Below are 24,921 nucleotides of genomic sequence, written 5' to 3' on the forward strand. Positions count from 1 at the left end.
CTCCGGGCTTGCTGCCTGGTAAATTCCTTGGGAATGAACCTTATAGCCTTGTAATTTGTAATGTCTGCAAACTAAGGTACCGTCCAGATGGCATAGAGTTACTCATCTGGAAAGGATTCGGATATGTTAGTGGAGGGAGAAGAAGTCCCTACTACTGGCTCAATCCGAGACAAGTGATCAGCCACCTGATTTTCTGTCCCTTTTCTGTCTCTAATTTCTATATCAAACTCTTGCAGGAGTAATACCCATCTTATAAGTCTACATTTAAAATCTTGCTTAGTGAGTAGATACTTTAGAGCAGCATGGTCAGTATAAATAATGACCTTAGATCCTACTAGGTAGGATCTGAACTTGTCAATGGCATAAACCACTGCAAGTTGCTCCTTTTCTGTAGTGGTGTAGTTTTTCTGTACATTATTTAATACGTGACTAGCATAATAAATGACATGCAGAAGCTTGTCATGTCTCTGCCCTAGGACTGCGCCAATTGCATGATCACTGGCATCACACATTAGCTCAAATGGTAAGTGCCAGTTGGGTGCAGAGATGATAAGAGCAGTGAAAAGCTTAGCTTTCAGAGTTTCAAAGGCATGCAAACATTCTTGGTCAAAGATAAATGGAACATCAGTTGCCAAGAGATTACACAGGGGTTTTGCGATTTTAGAGAAATCTTCTATGAACCGTCTGTAAAATCCTGCATGTCCTAGGAAACTTCTGATTGCCTTGACATTAGTAGGTACAAGCAAGTGTTCTATCATTTTCACCTTAGCTAGATCCACTTCTATCCCCTTATTTGAGATCCGGTGTCCAAGAACAATGCCTTCAGTTATCATGAAGTGGCATTTCTCCCAGTTTAGAACTAGGTTTGTTTCTTGGCATCTTTTCAGAACTCGGGTCAGATGATCAAGACAGGAGTCAAATGGGTCTCCAAAAATAGAGAAGTCATCCATGAACACTTTAAGGAACTTCTCTACCATATCAGAGAAGATGGATAACATACATCTCTGAAAGGTGGCAGGTGCATTGCACAGGCCAAATGGCATTCGCCTGTAGGCAAACACACCAGATGGGCATGTGAATGCTATTTTCTCTTGATCCTGTGGATCCACTGCTATTTGATTGTATTCAGAATATCCATCCAGGAAATAATAAAAAGCATGACCTGCTAGTCTCTCTAGCATTTGGTCAATAAAGGGTTAAGGAAAATGATCCTTTCTGGTGGCATCATTGAGTTTTCTATAATCAATGCACATACGCCACCCTGTAACTGTCTTTTTAGGGATCAGTTCATTCTTTTCATTATGAACCACTGTCATGCCTCCCTTCTTGGGAATAACTTGGACAGGGCTCAGCTAGGGGCTATCAGAAATAGGATAAATAATCCCAGCCTCCCAGAGCTTAGTGACTTACTTCTGCACCACTTCTTTCATAGCTGGATTCAACCGCCTCTGTAGTTGCACCACTAGTTTGGCATTATCCTCTAGCAGAATTTTATACATGCCCTTAAGGTTACTTATAGTCCACCCAAGGGCGGTCCTATGTATTTTGAGCACTTTAATTAGTGCTTCTTCTTCCTGTGGCTCTAAGGCAAAGCTTGGGATCATGGGATAAGTATCTCCATCTCCTAGAGATGCATATTTCAGGGAGGATGGTAATGGCTTAAGCTCAAGCTTTGGAGGCTTCTCCTTTTCCTCAGAGGTTTTCAAAGGTTCCTCTGAATCAGGCTAGATATCATCAAAGATATCATTCAGCCCTTCCTTGAGGCTTTTGGCTATGTTGACCTCTTCCACCAGGGAATCAATGAGGTCAATGCTCATGCATTCCTCAAGGATGTCTGGATGCTACATAGCTTTGACAGCATTTAGTATAAACTTTTTCTCATTAACTCTTAGGGTTACTTCTCCTTTTTCAACATCAATGAGGGTCCGTCCTATAACTAGGAAGGGTCTCCCTAGGATAAAGGATGCACTCTTGTGCCCTTCCATGTCCAACACCACAAAGTCAGTGGAGAAAGCAGAGGGTCCAACCCTAACAATCATGTCTTCAATTACTCCTGATGGTATCTTAATAGAACCATCAGCAAGTTGAAGGCATATGCGGGTTGGTTTGACTTCATCAGTCAAACAAAGCTTCTTTATTAACGAAGCAGGTATTAGGTTGATGCTTGCTCCAAGGTCACATAAAGTTGTCCTTGTACAAGCATCACCTAGAGTTCATGGTATCATAAAGCTTCCAGGATCCTTAAGCTTCTCTGATAAGCTGTTTTGAATGATTGCACTACACTCTTCAGTAAGGAGGACTGTTTCTGTCTCTCTCCAGTCCTTCTTATAACTTAGGATGTCCTTCATGAACTTAGCATAAGAAGGTATCTGCTCAAGAGCCTCTGCAAAAGGGATCTTTATCTCTAATGTTCTGAGATAGTCCACAAAGCGAGCAAACTATTTATCTTTTTCCTCTTGATAGAGTTTCTGAGGAAATGGCATCTTAGCGTTATACTCATCAATCTTGGTTGATAGAGGCCGAATGCCATATGTGTTGGAAAGGGAGTTACTTGCTTGCTTAGGAGGGTTGTTATCAGTGAGTGACTTACCTCCTTTGCTTCGGCGTTTAACGCCCATGCTACTGCCCCCTCCCTGGGGTTTAACGCTAGGGACACTGCCCCCTTGTGGGCGTTCAACGCCAAGGGTGCTGGGCTTACCTCCTTTCCTGGCGTTCAACGTCAGAAGTGATACTTCCCTGGGAATTTGAATGCCCAGAGTTATCGTGTGCAGAGACTTGGGTTTCCCTCTTATTGTACTGAGGTTGGGTGTTTAAGGATTTTCCACTCCTCAGTTGAATAGCCTGGCATTCTTCTGTTATCTACTTAGATAACTACTGCCTTATTTGACTCAGCTGGGCTTCTACATTCTTGTTAGAAGCCTGAGTTTCTCGCAAAGCCTCTTGCAGTTCCAGTAGTTGCTGGGTAAGGGCGTCCAGTTGCTGAGTCAATGGGCCATCCTGTTCTGGAGGGTTAAGTTCAGCAGGCACCACCTTAACCTCTCCTTTTATAGAAGTCTCAGCAAATGAGTACAGATACTGATTAGTAGCAACTATCTCAATAAGCTCTTGAGCTTCTCCTATGGTCTTTCTCATGTGTATGGAACCACCAGCAGAGTGGTCCAAAGACATTCTAGCCATGTCTGAAAGTCCATAGTAGAAGATGTCTAATTGTACCCATTCTTAGAACATTTCAGTGGGACATTTTCTTAGCATCCTTCTATATCTCTCCCAGGTATCATAAAGAGATTCACTATCTCCTTGTCTGAAGCCTTGGATGTCCAGCTGGGTCATCTTTCTTGGAAGGAAATATTGGTTTAAAAACTTGTCCACTAACTATTTCTAAGTTTTTAAGCTTGCTTTAGGCTGGTTATCCAACCACCTTTTTGCTTGATCCTTTATAGTAAAAGGAAAGAGCAATAATCTGTAGACATCTTGGTCTACTCCCTCACTGTGTACTGTGTCAGCAATCTTTAAGAAATCTGCCAGGAACTCTGTAGGTTCTTCCTAAAAAAGTCCAGAATACTGACAGTTTTACTACACTAAAGTAATGAGTTGGGGGTTTAGTTCAAAGCTACTTGCTCTTATGTGAGGTATGGTAATACTTCTTCCATAGAAATCAACAGTGGGATTTGTATAAGATCCCAGAGTTCTTCTAAACTCTTCATTCCCATTTGGGTTCACGATGAAGAAAGGTAGAAGATGAAGAAGGAAGAATGAAGATAGAAGGGGTAGAAGAAGAAATAGAAGTAGAGAAGATAAATAATTAAAATATTTTTATTTTTTATTTTATTTATTTGATTAATCCGAAATTAAAATTAATTAATTAAAAAGAATGAAATTCAAAAAAAGAAGAAAGAAGAATAAAAGAGGAGATTTCGAAAATTAGGAGAGAGAAGACAAGTGACTAATTAAGAAAATATTTGAATTTAAAATTTGAAATTTAAAAATTCAATTATAAATTTCGAAATTTTAAATTTTGAATTTTAAAAAAGTCAATAAGATAAGATTTGAAATTTGATTTTGAAAAAGATTTGATTTTAAAATTTAAAATTTGAATTTTTTAAAATTGAATTTTGAAATTTGAAATTTGAATTTTAAATTTTGAAGTTTAAAATTTAAATTTTTAAATTTTGAATTTTAAAATAAGATAAGATAAAATTTTGAAGAAGATATGATTTTTGAAAAGTTTTGCTTTTTGAAATTTAAAGCTAAGATAAGATAAGATGAAAATTTAAAAATTAAAATCTGAATTTTTTTGTTAGAATTTCGAAAATTAATAAAAAATAAAAATAGAAAATATATTTTTTTATTTTTGAATTTAATGAGGAAAGAGAAAAACAAGTAAAAGACACCAAACTTAAAATTTTTAGATCTAATTATTCCTAGTGTGTGAAAATTTGAGGAAAAACACCAAGGAACACCAAACTTGAAAAATTTAAGATCAAAACAAAAGGAAAAGCAAGAACACTTTGAAGATTGACAAGAACACCAAGAACAAGACACAAAAATTTAAAGAACACAAGAACACACAAAGAACACCAAACTTAAAAATTTTGAACATCAAACATCAAATTTTTGAAAAATTAAAAGAAAAATAACAAGACACCAAACTTAAAGATTTGACACAAGATTTAACCAAAGAAACTATTTTTAAAAATTTTTAGAAAGAAAGACTCAAAGTTTTCGAAAATTTTAACCAAGAACATAAACAAAAAGACTCAAACCAAAAACAAAAATTAAACAAAGAAAATAAAAATATTTTTGAACAGCTTTTTAATAATATTCGAAAAAAATTAGAAAATAAAAATAAAAGACTCAACAAAATAAAATAAATTACCTGATCTAGGGAGCAAGGTAATCCTTTAGTTTGTCGAAAATTGAACAATCCCCGGCAACGGCGCCAAAAACTTGGTGCACGAATCCCCACACTTTCGTACAGCTGTACCAGCAAGTGCACTGGGTCGTCCAAGTAATACCTGAGCGAGTCAGGGTCGATCCCATGGAGATTGCGGTTTGAAGCAAGCTATGGTTATCCTGCATATCTTAGTCGGGTGAATTAAAGAAGTTGTTGGATTGAGGCTTAATTGCATTAAGAGGAATATGAGAGAAGGGTATAAGCTATTTTGTCAATGAAATCAGTAAAAGGGTTATAATTGAGGATTGGAGTTGCTTAGCCTTTCTAAATTAACTCTGGTACTACTGTCTTCTTTGCTTATGAGTGATCTCTTCAATGGCAGGCTGTATATGATCAAAGCAATTGCCCATCATTATTGATCTCCTCTACTCCAAATCGAACGCCATTGCCCGTGGTCATCCAATCTGATGGAGGGTGAAGCTCTAGCAGTTCATTCTCTTGGCGATCCTACTCAAAACGCCACAGACAAGGTCGAATCTTCCAGATCAGAGAATGCTGCTTCTGTGAATTCTAGCCTATACCACAGAGACCCTAATTTCCCTGGAAATTGGCTGAAGTAGTGTCTCAAGAAGTCCCCAACGAAGTCATGGATTAGCCATCTGAGAGATGTATAAACATAGCTGTTGGTTCGCGTTTTCCGGCCACGTATTCACACGAACCCAAATAGACGCGGGTGTTTGTCATGCACATTCATCTTAGTATGATGAACAGAGTTGATTGTCACTAATCATCCTATTCACCATGTTGAAGAACGAATATACATCTTAGAAATAAATCAAACACGGATCGAAGAAGAAACAGTCATACTTTTATTAATTCATAGGACTCAACAGGGCTCCTCCCCTCAACCTAGGAGGTTTAGAAACTAATACTGAAAGGAAATACAATGTAAAACTCGAATGTAGTGTGTAATGTTTGAATGATCATCTAAAATAACTATTAAATACTAAACTAATGACTAGTAAGGGTAAAACAGTCTATTTAGTGCTAAAATCCATTTATAGGGCCCACTTGGTGAGTGTTTGCGCTGAGCTTTGATGAGATCCACGTGCTATGAGCCTTCTAGGGCATTGAACGCTGGCTAGGGGGTCCTCTCTGGGCGTTTGGATGCTGGACTCTGCTCTGTGGGCACTGGACGCTTGGAAGGGGGCAAGTAGCTGGCGTTAGATGCCAGTTTTGGGCCTTCTAATCTGAAGCAAGGTATAGGCTATTATATATTGCTGAAAAGCTCTGGAAGTCAGATTTTCGTGGCCTTTAAGAACACTCCATTTGGACTTCTGTAGCTCTAGAAAAGCTCTTCCGAGTGCAAGGAGGTTTGATCTGGACAACATCTGCAGTGCTTTCTCTGTCTCTGAATCAGACTTTTGCTCCAGCTCCTCAATTTCAGCCAGAAATTACCTGAAGTTGTACAAAATCACACAAACTTAAATAGAATCCAAAAATGTGAATTTAACACTAAAACCTGTAAAAACTTAACAAAACATATTAAAAATTATATGAAAATTATGCCAAAAAACGTATAAAATATCTGCTCATCATCCACCTTCGTACTTTATGCACTTTTACTCTTTGAAACCCCCCAGAGCACTCTGACAAATCTTAGAAAACTAACACAATTCCTTAAATTGACTGGTGTACTCTGCCATTGACATTGAACCCTGTTTGAACTATAGTAACTTGAGCTCCTTCACCGTCTTGACTGAGTTGGGGAAATACTTCTTACAGAACTCAGATTGAAAGGCATCCTAACGTATCGCAACATTATCTCACTGCAGAAGGCATCGTGTTCTCTGCCACGAATACTGAGCTTCACCCATCAGCTGGTATGTATCGAACTCAACACACTGGTCTTTTGGCACTTGTTGCGCTTGCAAGGCTCGTTCCCTCGCCTGAAACCAATTTTTAGCCGCCATCGAATTTGTGGTTCGTCTAAAGATCGGTGGGTTTATCTTCAGGAAGGTCGATAAGGTCATCAACCCATTTCCGCCGTTACCACCGTTTCCATTATTAACCTGCTGACCAAGTACCTTAATAGTAGCCTGCATAGCAACAACCATATTCTCCAGGGTAGCCATGAAGTTCATAGGATTATTCGCAGTTGTTTCGGGTTCCTTATTACTACTCCGACCTCTCCCTCGACCGTGTTCGCATCCACAAGATGTCATATGGTCGTTGTTCACACCAAACCAGTGATATCAAGGTGATTAGTCTCAATATCTAAAGTTTAGTGCTTCAAAGTCCCAAATGCATCCTCATGAACAAGTATGCCACATATATCAGTTAGATATCCTAATTAGCATACACACACACCCAGAGTATGTCCAGAAGCATAGTTAGTCCGTCTCTCAGGCTCTACAGGAATGAACTGCTCTGATACCATACTGTAACACCTACCATACAAAGCCTTACGCTTCAGTCATAAAGCAGAGGTGGTGAGGTATTACGACCTCTAAAAGAAAAAGACATATACAAATATAGTTGAATAAAATTATAACTAGGAGCCCTGAAGAAGAAACTAAGCAAAGCATAATAGAAAATCGCATTACACTTGTATCTTTATATATATATATATATATATATATATATATATATATATATATATATATATACACAAGGATAACCCAAAATACTGTTTCTAAAACCTGTTTCTCCAAGTCAACCTCTAAAAGGGACAAAGCATAATATATACATAGTGGAGAGATAAATGTATCCATATATACAATATACCAAAACATAAACCCAAAACTCAATAATCCTTCGCTGACAGATGCTCCCAGAATGCCTTAGCGTGGTGCCGCTTGACTTGCATCTAAAAACCACAAAATATGTATGGAATGAGAATCGGAGGTTCTCAGCATGATAACAGTGCCCACATAACTAACATATAAGGTCTCGGGAAAGGCGAAGGCGATTCTAGAACTTCCGACAATAGATTCAAACTTAAAACTAACATTTTAAACCATAAACAGGGTGAGGTATCTAAGGCTTCTTGGTTCCATCTCAAATCCTAACTTAACCCTTAAGCTCATCATCCCTTTCTCCAATCTTCCAAAACACCGATGCACAGACAAACAAAACAGACAAGGCAAGCACAAGTAGAAATTCATAAGCAAATATGCAAATCACAAGTCAACCAAACAAGTCACATAAATGCATATGATGCATGCCTTTCCTACTGGCCGTGAGATCACGTGTCGATTACTTTGCCAAAACCCAACACATCCGGCAGCTAACCCGAATATCGTCCTCTCGAAAACCAGTGGGTGGTACACCACCACGAACCCCACCATTGCGAGTACACCAACACGAACCTCGCAAGATTTTCAATTGGAAAAACAACACACACATGTGAGCGATAAACCACCATGAACCCCACATAACATTCTCTTTAAAAACATGTGGGTGGTACACCACCACGAACCCCACACAACATTCACTTTTAAAACCGGTGGACGGTACACCACCATGAACTTCACATACATCTCGACGCTGGGTAAGTGGTAAACCACCACGAACCTTGCCAGGTCAAGCTCAAAACAATTTTATTTTCAAATTTATTATAACTCATTCATTCATAACCATATCCAAAGCAACATTCCACAAAATCATCAACAACATGCATATACACTTCATCAACCTCCATGAAATTTACATTATCACCAACAACATCCTTAATTAGCCAAACCTCATAAATACCAACCAATCCTAAATCATCAATAACATCCACATCTCAAAAATATTATCATCATCATTTATCAATCTCATATATCAAGTTAGACATATCATTCCTAATAGCACCAATCACAACCTCAAAATTACTAACCAACATACATATTAATCAATATCAACCATCAACAACTTCAACAATTCAATTCCTATCTTACTGTCAACTAACCTAAGTTTTCACGACACATTATATTTTAGATACGAGAAACCGATACCATACTTTGGCCGATTCCTCTCTAAACTCAAAACGCCTCAATCATCCACTGTTTCTCAAGCTCTAAAGCTCCAACTCCTTACCAACTGAATTTCCAGATCCCATGATTCAAATTCAAGCTTCCAATGACCACCAATTTAACTCCAAAACACCCAATTCAATCTAATACAATCCAAATTCACTAAAATTAACATAGAATTTTCTAATTAATGATTCATAGAAGGTTAAGTGATTTCTTACCTTATCCACTCGAAATTAGGGTGAAACCTAACAATTATCCACCGTTAGAGCATCCCTAAATCATCAAAATCACAAAATCTCTCAATTTCCAAAACCTAAATCACGAACTAAAAAGGGAAGAACTGGGTAAGAAAACATTGTTTTCTTACCAAATGTTTAGTGGCTTTTGTAGAGAATTCCGAGACAAATGTGTGGCCACTGACGGCTCATCAATCGGAGCTCCGAATCAAAAGTTACAAGGATTTAAATTCAAGAACAAGGGTTTTGTTCTTCCCCCTTTGCACTCCTTGTGTTCAGCGTGAAAGTGGCAAGAATGAAGGAGAATGGTGGATGTTTGGCTTTATATATTATGGGCCATGGGCCCGGCTTGAGCCTGGTCCAACTAGTTTAGCCCGTTGGTACAATCTTGTGCCAAATTCTTTAAAATTAGTGTCAAAATTCTTATTTTAATTAGTTCTACCTCACTAAATTATAAAATTATATTTTCTAATTTATTTTATTAATAAATAATTTATTAGCTAATTATTTACTAATTTCTCAGGATTTACAACCTACTCCTCTAACAAAAATTTTTGTCCTCGAAAATTCACTCTCGAATCTTCATATACGCCGTCTCATATGTAACCGACCTTTTACCATTCATTTTGTCATTCTCCAACATCAATTTAACACCCTATTCCCAATTCAAGCCTAAGCTAAATCTGTCTATTTCATTCTTAGTTTTGTCTAACTTTTTCTCATTGACTGCAAACTCCCTTACCCTTCAAGAGTTCCATCTAAGTCAAACTAATCTCAAATCCTTCATAGCTATCTCAAACACTAATCAGTTCTCCAATCTCTTAGTCTAATTCAACCCGTTATAAGCTAAATCACACACTCACACTTTCCATTCCTCGATCCTATTTTTAATCTTCGAAATAATCTCCTATCCCAAAACTCCTTACTTATGTCACTGCAATTCTAGAGCCATCAAAATCACTGTGTGTCCGCAGCGTCACTCTGATGATCAACCACTAAGAACTTAATCCTTCACTTGCTTCCACCAGAACTCTTTGAATCTCTGTACCTTTCTAACTAAATGCCATCGACCATTTGTTCTGCTGCACGAATTCTAATCCTTGGTTGTCTCCCCCACCTAATCTATTACTGCCTTCGTCATTATTCCTACGTTATCCATTCCATCCCTGTCAACAGTAGCTCGTACAGCGGCAGCCATAGAATCAACCGTATCACCTCACTCGCGTCCACGAGACACCTTTTGGATCTTATCCACACCGAACAATCGATATTAAGGTGATTAGTCTTAATATCTCAAGTATGGTGCATCGAATCTCCAAAAGTATGCTCATGAACATTCATGCTATGTATGTCAAGCAGACATCTTAAATAACATGTACACACACCTAGAGTATGCCCAGAAGCATAGTCAGTCCATTCTCCAGGCTCTACGGGAACGAACTGCTCTGATACCATAATTTAACACCCTACCACATAGAGTCTTATGCTTAAGTCATATAACTGAGGTGGCAAGGTATTACGACCTCTAAAAGTAAAAATATATATTAAGAATAGTTGAAAGGAATTTATACCGAGGAGCCTTTGAAGGAAAGATAAAACAAAATATTAAACCAAAAAGTGCAATACTCACGTGAACGTTAGCGTAAAACAAATAGGATAAAAGTAGAGCAATATATATATATATATATATATATATAGACACACACACACACACACACACACACACACACAAGGATAACCCAAAATACTATTTCTAAAACCTGTTTCTCCAAGTCAACCTCTAGGAGGGACAAAGCATAATATATACATAGTGGAGAGATAAATGTATCCATGTATACAATATACCAAAACATAAACCCAAAACTCAAGAATCCTTTGCTGACAGATGCTCCCATAATGCCTTAGCGAGGTACCGCTTGACTTGCATATGAAAACCACAAAATGTGTATGGGATGAGAACTGGAGGTTCTCAGCATGGTAACGGTACCCACATAACAAACATATAAGGTCCCTGGAAAGGCGAAGGCAATCCTAGAACTTTCAACAATAGATTCAAACTTAAAACTAACATTTTAAACCATAGGGTGAGGTATCTAAGGCTTCTTGGTTCCATCTCAAATCCTAACTTAACCCCTAAGCTCATCATCCCTTTCTCCAATCCTCCGAAACATCGATGCACAGATAAACAAAACAGACAAGGCAAGCACAAGTAGATATTCAAATATAGCAAATATAGCAAATAAGCATAGATATTCAAGTAAGCAAACCCAAGTAATGCAAAACTAAACAAGTCACATAAATACATATCATGCATGCCTTTCCTACTGGTCGTGAGCTCACGTATCAGTTACTTTGCCAGAACCCAACACATCCGGTAGCTAACCCAGATATCGTCCTCTCGAAAACCGGTGGGTGGTAGACCACCACGAACCCCACCTGGTGGGTGGTACACCACAACGAACCACACCATTGTGAGCTGTACACCACCATGAATCTCACAAGATTTTCAATTGGAAAAACAATACATACAGTTGAGCGGTAAACCACCACGAACCCCACATAACATTCACTTTTAAAACCTGTGGACGGTATACCACCATGAACCCCACGTACATCTCGAAGTTGGGCAAGTGGTAAACCACCACGAACCTTGCCAGGTCAAGCTCAAAATAATTTCATTTTCAAATTTATTATAACTCATTCATTCATAACCATATCCAAATCAACACTAAACAAAATCATCAACAACATGCATATACACTTCATCAATCTCCATAAAATTTACATTATTTCACCAACAACAATCTTAATTAGTTAAACCTCATAAATACCAACCAATCCTAAATCATCAATAACATCCACATCTCAAAAATATCATCATTATCATTTATCAATCTCATATACCAAGTTAGACATATCATTCATAATAGCACAAATCACAACCTCAAAATCACTAACCAACATACATATTAATCAATCTCAACCATCAACAACTTCAACAATTCAATTTCTATCTTACGGTCAATTAACCTAAGTTTTCACGACACATTATATTTTAGATACGAGAAACCAAGACCATACCTTGGTCGATTCCTCCCCAAGCTCAAAATGCCTCAATCATCCACCGTTTCTCAAGCTCCAAAGCTCCAACTCCTCACCAACTGAATTTCTAGCTCCCATGATTCAATTTCAAGCTTCCAATGACCACTAATTTAACTCCAAAACACCCAATTCAATATAATATAATCCAAATTCACTAAAATTAACATAGAATTTTCTAATTAATAATTCATAGAGGGTTAAGTGATTTTTTACCTTATCCACTCGAAATTAGGGTGAAACCTAACAATTATCCACTGCTAGAGTACCTTAAACCATCAAAATCACAAAATATCTCAATTTCCAAAACCTAAATCACGGACTAAAAAGGGAAGAACTGGGTAAGAAAATGTGATTCTCTTACCAAATGTTTAGTGGTTTTTGTATAGAATTCCGAGATGAACACGTGGCCACTGACGGCTCATCAATTGGAGCTCCGGATCAAAAGTTACAAGGGTTTGAATTCAAGAACAAGGGTTTTGTTCTTCCCTCTTTGCTCTCCTTGTGTTCAGCATGAAAGTGGCAAGAATGAAAGAGAATGGTGGCTGTTTGCCTTTATATATTATGGGCCATGGGCCCGGTTTGGGCCTGGTCCAACTAGTTCAGCCCGTTGGCCCAATCTTGGGCTAAATTTTTTAAAATTAGTGTCAAAATTCTTATTTTAATTAGTTCTACCTTACTAGCTAATAATAAAATTCTATTTTCTAATTTATTTGATTAATAATTAATTTATTAGCTAATTTATTAGCCATGGGGGAACCCGAGAAGTCAAAGTGTCCGGTCACATCTTGCGACGGAGAGTCAACAGAGTATCAAATCTCAACCTGAGGCAAGTGATGGCAAGCCACTGCGTCTACCCAGGGAAACTCGTGTCTTAGATAATTCAAATGCTCATGCCAAATAGATTTTTAATCCATCATTTATCAATGTCATCATCATCAATAATTTATATATCATTCAATCGCAATTCATCATTATTATCATCATCTTTATCAATCATTTCTCATTCACTGTTACCAACACCTCATTAACTTAGTTAACCACTTCACAAATCCTTCTTAATATGTACTTAACTTCTTCAGCATGTTCACCCTTGTTCGAAAGATTGAAAACTCGCTATCGAACCCTAAACAAGTTTTATAAAGATTTGGAAAGCTAGAGAATAGGTTAAAAACTCAAAAATGTAACTTTTACAAAACAGGATGATCATGCGTACGCATGCCACCCGGGTACGCATGACTGCAAATTTTGGCAATTTTGTATATGCGAGAGCACCTTTCGCATATGCGGGTTTTCAAACAGAGGGGGTGGCTCGCGTACGGATAAAGACCGATGTGTGTGTAAGACCCAGAATTTTTGGAAAATCTTAGTATGAGCTAACTTCACTTTATTTATTCAGTAAAAACTTTATTTTCAAAAATTATTTTATTAAAAGTAATTAAAACAAGTTTTGATAATTAAAATAGAAATTTTACTTAATTTTATAAATATTGAATAATTTTCTATATTTAAATTATAAGACTTAGTAGTTGTAAAAGAAAAAGAATTTTATAGGATTTAGTTTAAATAATTAAGATTTTAGAATTTAATACTTTAATTTTTATAAACAGAGAAAATTAATTATATTATCTTATATTTTAAATTAGAATACTTTTGATAGAGAGTTAAGTAGTAAATTAATAATTAAATAATATTTTTAAAGTAATTTCTTGGGAATAAATTAGATTTCAATTAATTACAATATCCCCAAATTTTATTAAAATTATCCAAACCTCAATTTACCAAAATATCTCTAATTTCAAATTGCCCCAAATCAAACTTTAATCCTAAAAATTAAACACCAAAACCCTTTCCCCCTAACCCTAGCTGCCACTAACTCTTTTCCCCTATCACACACACACACACACACACACACACACACACACACACACACACACACACACACACACACACACACACACACACACGGCAATGAAAGAAAGAAATAAATAGGGGACAGTAGAGGGAAACAGAGAAACGGGAAGCAAATGAATGGATAAGAGAAGGAGGACGGCACTGGCGGGCATCACTGCTGCCGCGCCGTCATGTCGCCGTCAATGGAGAGTAAGCAGCGAACCTTAACCACGGAACGAAGAAGAGAGAGCGCACACAGGGGAGGAGAAGCCACCACTACCGTCGCGTCTTGCCACCACCGCCACCGCTGAGCTCGCCGTCGTCTCCATTGAAGCTAAAGAAAGAGAGTTTGCGAAGAGTGAGAGAGAGACGGACGGGAGATTGACGCGCGTGAGAAGAGGTGTAACTCCCTACCATACAGAGCTTTACACCTAGGATGTAAAATAGAGATGGTGAGACGCTATGACCTCTAAGGATAAAATATAAATATACATAATATATTTGAAAAGAAGGTTTATCTAGGATCCTTTGAAAGAAAGTTTAAAGCAAAGTGTTAAACAGAAAAGTGCATCACTCACGTAAGCGATAAACATAACGAAGTTGGATACGAGTGATGGAGGATAAATGTCGGTTAGGAATTTTCACTGAATAATTCCATCGAAGTATAGATCCAAACCAACAATCAACCCTTGATCAAAGTTTAATTTTATTTGTCACTTAAGTCAAACTAATATAAACCAAGAGTATTTAAACCTCGATTCGTCTCTCAAGGAATTGCAGGGAAGTGTGTATATTATTAGTTATGAGGTATTTTTGGATTTTTGTAATAAGAGACAAGAAATGTAAATGACAAGAAAATAAGCTTACAACTAAGAAAGGTCTTAGCAAGGAGTGAGAATTGAAATTCCTATCCTCATTGTCATCCTCAATTGTGATGGTAATTATCTTTTGCTCTCACTCAGTTATCCTCTAACAATTGAAGGAAAGTCAAGTGAACAAAATTAACTCTTGTCCACAAGTCCTAATCAAAGATTAGCTTTAGTGAAATTCAAGCCAATTAGCAATCCTCAATCACCAATCAACAAAAGAATTTAACAACTCAAGAATCTTCAATCACTCAACCCAAGCCAAGAATGCAAACTTCCATTCTAAAACCCAACCAAGCATTTTATCAAACACTTGGAAGGCATAAAAAGAAAGCATAGTAAAATAACAAGAATAATAAAATCTAAACTACCAATTGCAAGAAAATAATAATAATAATTCAAACATGCTTCAAGGAAACATAAAATATCAAATTGCATTAAAAAAATGAAATTAACAAGAGTGTTCATAAAACTAAAGAGGCAAAAATGAGAAATTAACAAGAGGAACTAAGAGAATTAAGATGCTGGAACAATAAAAAGTAAAGAAAACTAACTTAACACAAGATTAAATCCTAAATCTAAAGAGAAATTAAACTAAGAAGCCCTAAATTCTAGAGAGAAGTTAGAGCTTCTCTCTCTAGAATTGGCCTAAAACATGGTAAAAACCTAAACTTACACTACTTGGTTCATTTCCCTTCAATTCCTGGTTCAATAGCATCATAAATGGGTTGTATTGGACTCAAAATGCTTCAAAAATTGCCGGTCACATGTTCTCATTAATGAGGCATATTTTTCTCAGCATGCGTACGGATACTATATGCCTGTGTACGCATAGACGTTGTATTCAGGCTGCGTACGCAGATTAGGTGTATCCGGCAATTTGGCTATGTATGCGGACATCTTAACACATGTCCACCATAGCAAATTATATATCATTTTGAAGCTCCAGATGTTAGCTTTCTAATGCCATTAAAATCGCCTCATTTGGAGCTTTATAGCTCAAGTTATTATCAGTTTAGTACAAAGAGGTCAAGATTGATGGCTTAGCAAATCCTTCACTTCTTCATGAATCCTCCACTTTTGCATGCTTTTCCTTCATCCTTCCAATCCATCCTTGCCTTCTAAAACTTCAATCACTTAAACAAACACATCAAGGATCGAATAGAAGTGAAATTAAAATTAGCAAATTAAAGGCCAAAAAAGTATATTTTTACTCTTAAGCACAATTAAGGAAGAATTCACAAAACCATGCTATTTCATTGAATAAATGTAGGAAAGTTGATAAAATTCACCAAATTCAATACAAGATAAACCATAAAATTGTGGTTTATCAATCTCCCCATACTTAAACAATAGCATGCCCTCATGCTAAACTCAAGAAGGATAGACTAAGGGGTATGAATTTTTATTGAAAGTAAACTACCTATATGCAACCGATATACATAAATGCAACTACTTAGTCAAAATAAATCACTTTCCAAAAAAGCATATATGAACATAAGGGCTAAGGCAATAACAATCAAATCAAATCCACAATTGAATTAAGTTCTAGAAAAGAATTTATAAACTTGCAGGATAAGAGATGATCATAGGTGAAAACATATAATTGAGCATTTGAACCCCTCACTAGATGTGTATACGCTATAGTTGCTCAAGTGTATAGGGTTGATTCACTCAATTCTCCTCTAATCATGATTTTCAAGATTTATTTTTTATCTAATAATCAACAATTATTCAATACATGCATACAAATATCATGAGGACTTTTCAAAGGTTGTAATGGGATTAGGGTCAAGGTAAGGAAGCATATGGTCAAGTGAGTTTGAAATTTAAATCTTTGATTAACTTAAACTCTCACCAAACACACATAACAACCTACATAATTCAAATGCAAATCCAACTATCCATTCTTCACTTTTTCATACACTCATGCATTCTCTTCAATTTACATCCTATATGCATTATTCTTATTACTTTTCTTTGGAGAATTTTTTATTCCTTTTTTTTATCTTCTTTTTATTTTTTTTTTCTTTTTTTTTCAAAATAAAATATATATAAAAGTATCAATGCATATGTTTAAACATTTAATGCATGAGTATGTACCCAATTCCCAAAATCTTCAACGAAAACTCAAAATACACTTTTATCTCAACCTATGTCTCCAAACTTCCCCACACTTATATGTTGCACACTTTCACTAGTCTAAGCTAATTAAAAATCTAAATTAAGGACATTTATTATTTTTCACTTAAGAGTATGATGTACTAAAATTAAGAACAAAAGGGGATTAAAATAGGCTCAAAATTGGTTAAGAAAGGTGGATAAAAGGGTAAGGCTATTTGGGTAAGTGAGCTAATTGAAATCAAGGCCTCAATCATATAAATGTATTCATATACAAAATAATGGACATAAAAAATCAAACAAATAAAAGATTACAATCATAGAAAGAGAATAATACACACAAGAAGAAAAATAGTGGTTATATGATGTAACCACACAATTAGGCTCAAAACTCATAAACTTATGTGTTCTTAGCTCAAAAATCATGTTTCACAATATATATCCAACCAAGTTTCAATGAAAAAAAAATATTTAACTCAAATAAATTAGGATGTCAATGCCCTATATCGGAATGGTCTTGGAAAATTTCATTGTTTTGACTAAGCTTATTATATATATGCAAATCAAGACAATGCAACTAAGAATTCTAAAAGACCTAATAATAGAAAAAAAAATAAATGAAATGTGAAAGTGTTAGGATTAGAAATTTGTCACCCAAAAATTGACCGATTGGTCAGACGATCTCCCCACACTTAAAAGTTTGCACCGTCCTTAGTGCATTCAAATATGAGAAAGGGGGATACGGCGACTTTAGGGATTGCCATCTTCAATTGGTGGATCAACCGGCTGATGTGTGTTCTTTCTTCTGCTTCCATTTTTGCTTATGGAAATTCATCCTGAAAGATAGAAAACAGGATAGTAAGACGAATAAATACAAAAGCGAGGAAGCATAGATTGTTGGAATGAGGTAAGAATCACTAAAATGAAGTGAGTTAATAAGGTTGTGACATTGATGAAAATAGTGTGTCACAACTACACAAAAGTAGCATGCACTTCACCCGTTCTTGTGTGCTTGAAATACTTCAAAGAAAACTAATAGGTTAAGAATCAAGCAAAAAAGTATTCAAGCAAGAATCAAGCATTTGTGAAATGGATGATGAATGGACATTGGTTAATGTGCAAGTGAATTCACTGAATCTAAAAGATTTAGAAAGCTTGGAAGGCAATGTCATAAGTACTTGGTATGTAAAAGTATCAAAGAAGCAAAATTCAACACCAAGCAACAAATTATGACCTCAACAAAGAAATCCAACAAATAATAATTTTAGCATCAAAAACAGCAAATTAAATCAATAATCCAACACTTATCACCAAAATCTAACATAAACTAACAACCTAATCTACTGAAATAGAAAGTAAAACTAACTAACTAACTAATGGGAATGATGCTGGATGGTAAATGATGATGATGGATGGTGGTTGAATGAGGAAAAGAAGAGAAAAAAAGAGAGCAGAAGAGAAAAAGAGAAAAGAGAAGGGTATGCATACGCATAATTATTCATGCATATGCATAATGAGGAGGGGTGGGAGTAGTTTGCGTATGCAAGCAGTGTGTATGTGGAGAGTAGCTTCTGTCTGGGCCCATTGCGCACGTGAACAATGTATGCATATGCATCTTGGGCAAAATTCAGTGCCATGCATATGCGCCATTAAGCATGCGTACACATAGTTACTCTTTTTTTTAAGGAAGCATAAAATAGAAACAAAGTTCTCCTGCCCACTATTTACATGTCTAACACCAACCAAAATTCAAAATTAATAAAATTTCTAACTTCTAAAACTATTGAAACATGCAACTAAGCAATTCAAACCAAAAAAATGTAATTCAAAACAAGTAAACTATAACTTAAGGCATAAATCTGCCCAAACAACTAACACCTAAGGCAATATATACAAGAGTGATATCAAAGCAAGAAATTACCTAACAATGGCAACTTAATTCATTCATCAACTATATACACAAGAGAATGGAAAGAGGTTACCATGCTGGGGTGTCTCCCACCTAGTACTTTTAATGAAGAGGTATTTATAGGAGTGGAGTGGGGGTGTGGTTCGGTCATATGGGAGGGAAGAATGGGGGGGAAGGTTTGAATTTTAAAGTGGGTGGGTTGGTAGGAAAGGAATTGATGGGATTTATGAATGTGTATCGGGAAGAAGGAAATGTGATTAGGATGTGATGGATGAATGTGGATGGTATATTAGGTGTAAAAGGAGAGAGAAGGAAGGGAGTGAATGATAGGTGGGGTAGGTGGTGGTTGGGTAGGACCCACTGGCTTTAAGAAGCTTCAAATGCTGAGCTCCCTCCTCTTGGGCGTTCAACGCCAGGTTTAGGCGTTGAACGCCAAGCAGGGACAATTTTTTTTTTAATTAGTTAGTGGGGCGTTCAACGCCAAGAATGGGCGTTCAACGCCCGAAGGGGACCAGAAAATAGTCCAGAGCTGCTCCTGTATGGCCGTTGAATGCCCAGCTCTCCTTTCCCTTCTGGCGTTGGGCGCCAATAAGGGGTACCTCCAGGGTGTTCTGTTTTCACTCCTACGCGTTCATGTTCCTATTCTAGATGCTACACATGATCACAAACATTAAAAAGCAAGGGAAAACTATGGAAATTAATAGAAAAGAAAATAATATGAAATCAAACTAAAATAAATGAAAAGAAAGAAAATAAAGATACTATACATATGGTTGGGTTGCCTCTCAACAAGCGCTTCTTGACCGTCATTAGCTTAACGGATAGCTCCTTTACGGAGGTTCATAGGAGCTCAAATCTTCACCCCTCATGGTGAATTTTCTTCTTGTACACTCATGAATCAGCTCAACATGCCCCAGAGACAGAATCCAGTTCCCAGTGTGTGGAATTACTGGACTTATAGTGAAGACAACTCTCATACCAGGTGAGAAGTCTTCAGTCAGAATCTTCTTGTTCCAGCCTTTGGGTACCTTTTTCTTGGTGCCTCCTTTCTTAGTAGCTGGTGATGAATGCCCAACACCAAACTTAGGTTTGATGTCAGGGGCTCTGTAAAACTCTACACTGAGAGAGAGGGCTAAAACACTAAGTGTTGCATAGTAGTACCTCCTTTATCTGATAGAGACTGAGGGTTGGGGATCTTAAACAGGATGTGATCCTCATGTTACCTCAGGATTAGCTCTCCTTTTTCTACATCAATTCAGGCCTTTGCAGTAGCCAGGAAAGGCCTTCCAAGGATGATGGAGTTGTCCCTGTCCTTCCCAGTGTCAAGTATCACAAAGTCCGCCGGGAGGTAAAAGTCTTCAACCTTCACAAGGACATTTTCCACCATACCAAATGCCCATTTCAGGGACTTATCTGCCATCTCTAGTGAGATTCTAGTGGGCTCCTCTTGAATTTCTAGCTTCCTCATCATAGAGAAATGCATAAGATTAATGCTTGATTCTAAGTCGCACAATGCCTTCTCAAATGTGATGGTCCCTATAGTGCAGGGGATAAGGAAGCTTCTGGGGTCTGACAGCTTCTAAGGCAGCCTCTTTTGGACTAAGGCACTGCACTCCTTGGTCAGTACCACAATCGCATCTCCCCTTAAGGTCTTCTTGTCGGCGATTATACGTTTTAGACATGCCATAAAGGGGGGTTCTTTTCCAACACCTCTGCAAAAGAGATGTTGACTTACAGCTTTCTGAGAACTGCTAAGAACTGAGCAAGTTGCTCATCATCAGGCTCCTCCTGTACGTTTGGAGAGGGATGCTCTTCAGGCTCCTCCGTCTTCATAGGGGCGTGCATGAGGACACTCCTAGTCTCCTCTTGAGCCTTGATCTCCTTTAGTTCCTCAATAGCAGGCTCCTCCTTAGGTTTGGCCTCAACTTCCATAGTGAGGGCCTTACACTCTTCCTTTGGATTTACTTCCGTGTTGCTTGGAAGAGTGTTGAAGGGAGTCTCTGGTATCCTCTTGCTCGGCTAACCTACCTGTATCTCCAGGTTCCGAATGGAAGACCTAGTTTTTGCCATAAAACTGTGAGTGGTCTTGGAGAGGTTAGAGACTATTATAGCCAGGTCAGAGAGGCTCTGTGTGGGAGTCTCCATCTGCTGTTGAGAGGGTTGAAAAGGTCTGTTGTTGAACTTCTTTTGATTTGTTTTACCCTGATTGTTGCTGAAGCCTTGTTGAGGCCTCTACTGATCTCTCCACCCGAAATTAGGGTGGTTCCTCCATCCCTAATTGAAAGTATTCAAATAGGTATTGTTATTGGAATTTCTAGAGGAGTTTTCCATGTAGTTTACCTCCTCCATGGTGGTCCATACAGTGTCGCGAGTGTCTACTTCATACGCTGCCTCTGGAAAATAAGCAGCTGAACTCTGTGACCCACTCAAGTGCTGAGAGATCATATTGATCTGCTGGGACATGAGCTTGTTTTGAGCCAAAATGGCGTCCAGAGTGTCCACTTCTATGACTCCTCTCTTTTGGGCCGCTCCATTGTTCACAGGGTTCCTCTCAGAAGTGTACATGTATTGGTTGTTGGCAACCATGTCTATGAGCTCCTGTGCCTCCTCAGGCATCTTTTTCATGTGGAGTGAGCCACCAACAAAGTTGTCTAATGACATTTTAGACATCTCAGAGAGGCCATTGTAGAAGATCTCTAACATGGTCCACTCTGAGATCATGTCTGGAGGACATCTTGTAATCATCTGCTTGTACCTCTCCCAAGCTTCATAGAGGGATTCTCCTTCTTTTTGTCTGAAAGTCTGGACTTCCACCCTAAGTTTACTCAGCTTCTGAGGTGAAAAAAACTTGGTCAAGAATCCATTGACCACCTTCTCCCATGTGTCCAGGCTCTCCTTAGGCTGAGAATCCAGCCAGAGACTTGCTCTGTCCCTTACAACAAAAGGGGAAGAGCACGAGCTTGTAAACCTCTTAATTTACTCCATTACTCTTGACAGTGTCATAGATCTGTAGAAAATCTAAGATGAATTTGTTGGGGTCCTCTTGTGGGAGTCCATAAAACTAGCAATTCTGTTGTACTAGAGTGACCAGTTGAGGCTTTAGCTCAAAGTAGTTTGTACCAATGGTAGGTATGGGAATGTTGCACCCATAGAAGTCAGATGTGGGTGTAGTGTAAGATCCAAGGACCTTTCTTACATCTCCTCCAGCTTCTGGATTAGCTGCCATGGTTATATCTTCAACTTCTTGCTCAAGAGCTTCTGTGAGATTCCCTCTGGCTCTGTTAGCTTGGGCTTGTTGCAGATGTCTCCTTAAGATTCTTTTAGGTTCAAGATCAGGATCAAAAAGGACTTTTCTATCCATATTCCTACCCATAAACAAGAAGAAAGAAACCAAGAAGAGAAAAAAGAAAGAAGTCTCTATGTCAGAGTATAGAGGACTCCCTGTTAAAAACTCAAATAAAGAAATCAAAGAAGATGAAGTAAAGAAATAAAGAATTCAAAAATAAAGGTGTCTTTAATTTAAGAAATTTTGAAAATAAAGAGAAAGAAAGAGGTTAAAGATTTTTGAAAAAGAAGAAAGAGAAAGAAGAATTAAAGAGACACCAATAAAACAAACAGTTAACTAACAAGATTTGAAATAAAAAAAATAGAAAATTTGATTTTGAAAATTTTTGAAAATTAAAAGGAGAAATTCAAAGAGAGATTTTAAAATTCGAAAGTTGGAAAAAAAAGTAAAAAGAAAGAAACAAGATAAGATAAGTTTTAAAATATAAAGATTTTAAAATTTAAATTTGGAAGAAAGAGGAACTAACAAAATACTAAACTTTTAAAAATTGAATTTAAAATGAAGATAAGATAACAAAATTTTGAAAATCAAAGAAAAAGATATGATAAGGATCAAAGATAAAAAAAGATAACAATAAAATTAAATTTAAACAACAAGATGACTAACGGGACACTAACTTACAAAAATTTTTAAATCAAGAAGGAAAAAAAAGATTCAAATATTTTTGGAAAAAAAAAAAAATATATATATATATATATATATATATATATATATAATTTTTTTTCAAAAAAATTAAAAAGAAAAGACAAACACTAGACAGACACCAAACTTAAAATTTTGAAATCAAAGAACTAATTTTGAAAAAATAAAAAAGGAAAAACACTCAAAGACAAAATTTTGAAATCAAATAACAGAAAATAACACAAAAATTTCGAACAAAAAGGAAAGAAACCAAGAACAATTTTCGAAAAATCAGGCAAAGAAAAATCAGCAAAACCAAAAGGATATCAAACTTAAGATTTGACACAAGGCTCAAACAAAAGAAAAAGATTACTAAAGATGAATTTTTGAAAAATTTTTCGAAAAGAAACAAAGAAAGTTTGAAAATTTTAACAAGAAACACAAACAAAAGAAAGACTAGTTAAAAGTACCTGATTTAAGGAGCAAGACAACCGGCAGTTTGTCAATTTTGAACAATCTCCGGTAACGACGCCAAAAACTTGGTGCGTGAAATTGAACTTGCACAACTTCACCGGCAAGTGCACCGGGTCCTCCAAGTAATACCTCAAGGAAGTAAGGGTCGATCCCATGAGGATTGTTGGATTGAGCAAGCAGTGGTTATCTTGCTGATCTTAGTCAAGTGGATAGAAAGATAATTATTGTTGCTGAATGCGCATAAACAAGAAAATAAAGAAAGCAATACAAAATTAATGTAGAAACAATAATGAGAAATCAGTTGAGGCTTTGGAGATGCTATATCTTTCCAGATTAATACTTCTTACAGATTACTTTAACAATGAATGATTCATTCTGTGGCAAAGTTGTAAGTGATTAACTCCTGTCCTCTCAGCAAGTTAATCTCCTCTAATCCATATCAAACGCTGTTGTCAATGGTCATTTAATATGAACAAGGATGAAGCCCATGCAATTCACTCCCCTTTGATCCTACTCAAAACGCCACAGACAAGGTCAGATCTTCCGAATCGGAGAATGAAGCTCAGTGTTCTAGCCTTAGTGCCACAGAAACCTCATTACCCATAACAAATGAGATTATATGTCACATATCCCAATTAGCCTAGATAAATTATTGGTTTAGGATATATATTCTCAAGCTTTAGCACAATACTATCCGGGTCAGAACTCGCAAGAACTCATGTAGAATAAGGGGTCATACTCTCGTTCCACCCCAGGTTCATTAGCTGAAGAATGAAAATACATCATAGAATGGAACCAAACATATATTAAAATAGAGAGGTAATCATATTAATCCATAGGACAACCAGAGCTCCTAACCTTAACCTGGAGATTTAGTTGCTCATAATTTACCAAAAAAATAGAGAAGATCTGTCTAATGTTGTACCAATTGATCTCTCTAATCCTAAGTGATCTCCTCTTTAAATAGTAAATACTAACCCTAAGAATTGTTAATTTTAAATTAAAAAGTACAAAGATATAAGACTGCATAAGCTAAGGATTGCTAAAATCCACTTTGGGCCCACTTTAGTTGAGTGCTTCGTCCAAGCCTGGCGTTCAACTTGGAGAATGGGCATTGAACGCCCATTAGTGGATGAAATGCACTGCTTCCTTGCACCCTTAGTGGCGTTGAACACCATTTTTGGGGGTTCAACGTTGGGCTTGGTCCTTTGGTCGCATTGAACGCCAGCTTTGGGCGTTCAACGCTGGGCTTGCTCCCTTTTGGGTGTTGAACTCCAGATATGGACGTTCAATGCCCGTTTTGGTCAGTAATCTGGAAAAGAAGTATAGACTAAAAGCTCTGGAAGTTATCTTTCCAACACCGTTAAGAACGTGTCAATTGGACCTCTATAACTCCAGATATGCTCGTTGAAATGCACAAAGGTCAGGATTTGACAACAT

At 37.0% G+C, this 24,921-nt stretch overlaps 1 non-coding gene across 1 annotated transcript; it reads left to right on the forward strand.

Moving 5' to 3' along the window:
- Nucleotides 1–21,754: 21,754 nt before the first annotated feature.
- LOC112768109 (small nucleolar RNA R71) lies at nt 21,755–21,863 on the forward strand. The gene has a single exon (XR_003185547.1). It is a non-coding gene; the product is annotated as a small nucleolar RNA R71 (small nucleolar RNA).
- The last annotated feature ends 3,058 nt before the right edge of the window (nt 21,864–24,921 follow it).

The sequence above is a fragment of the Arachis hypogaea genome, chromosome 17 (assembly GCF_003086295.3).
Source record: "Arachis hypogaea cultivar Tifrunner chromosome 17, arahy.Tifrunner.gnm2.J5K5, whole genome shotgun sequence".
NCBI lineage: Eukaryota > Viridiplantae > Streptophyta > Magnoliopsida > Fabales > Fabaceae > Arachis > Arachis hypogaea.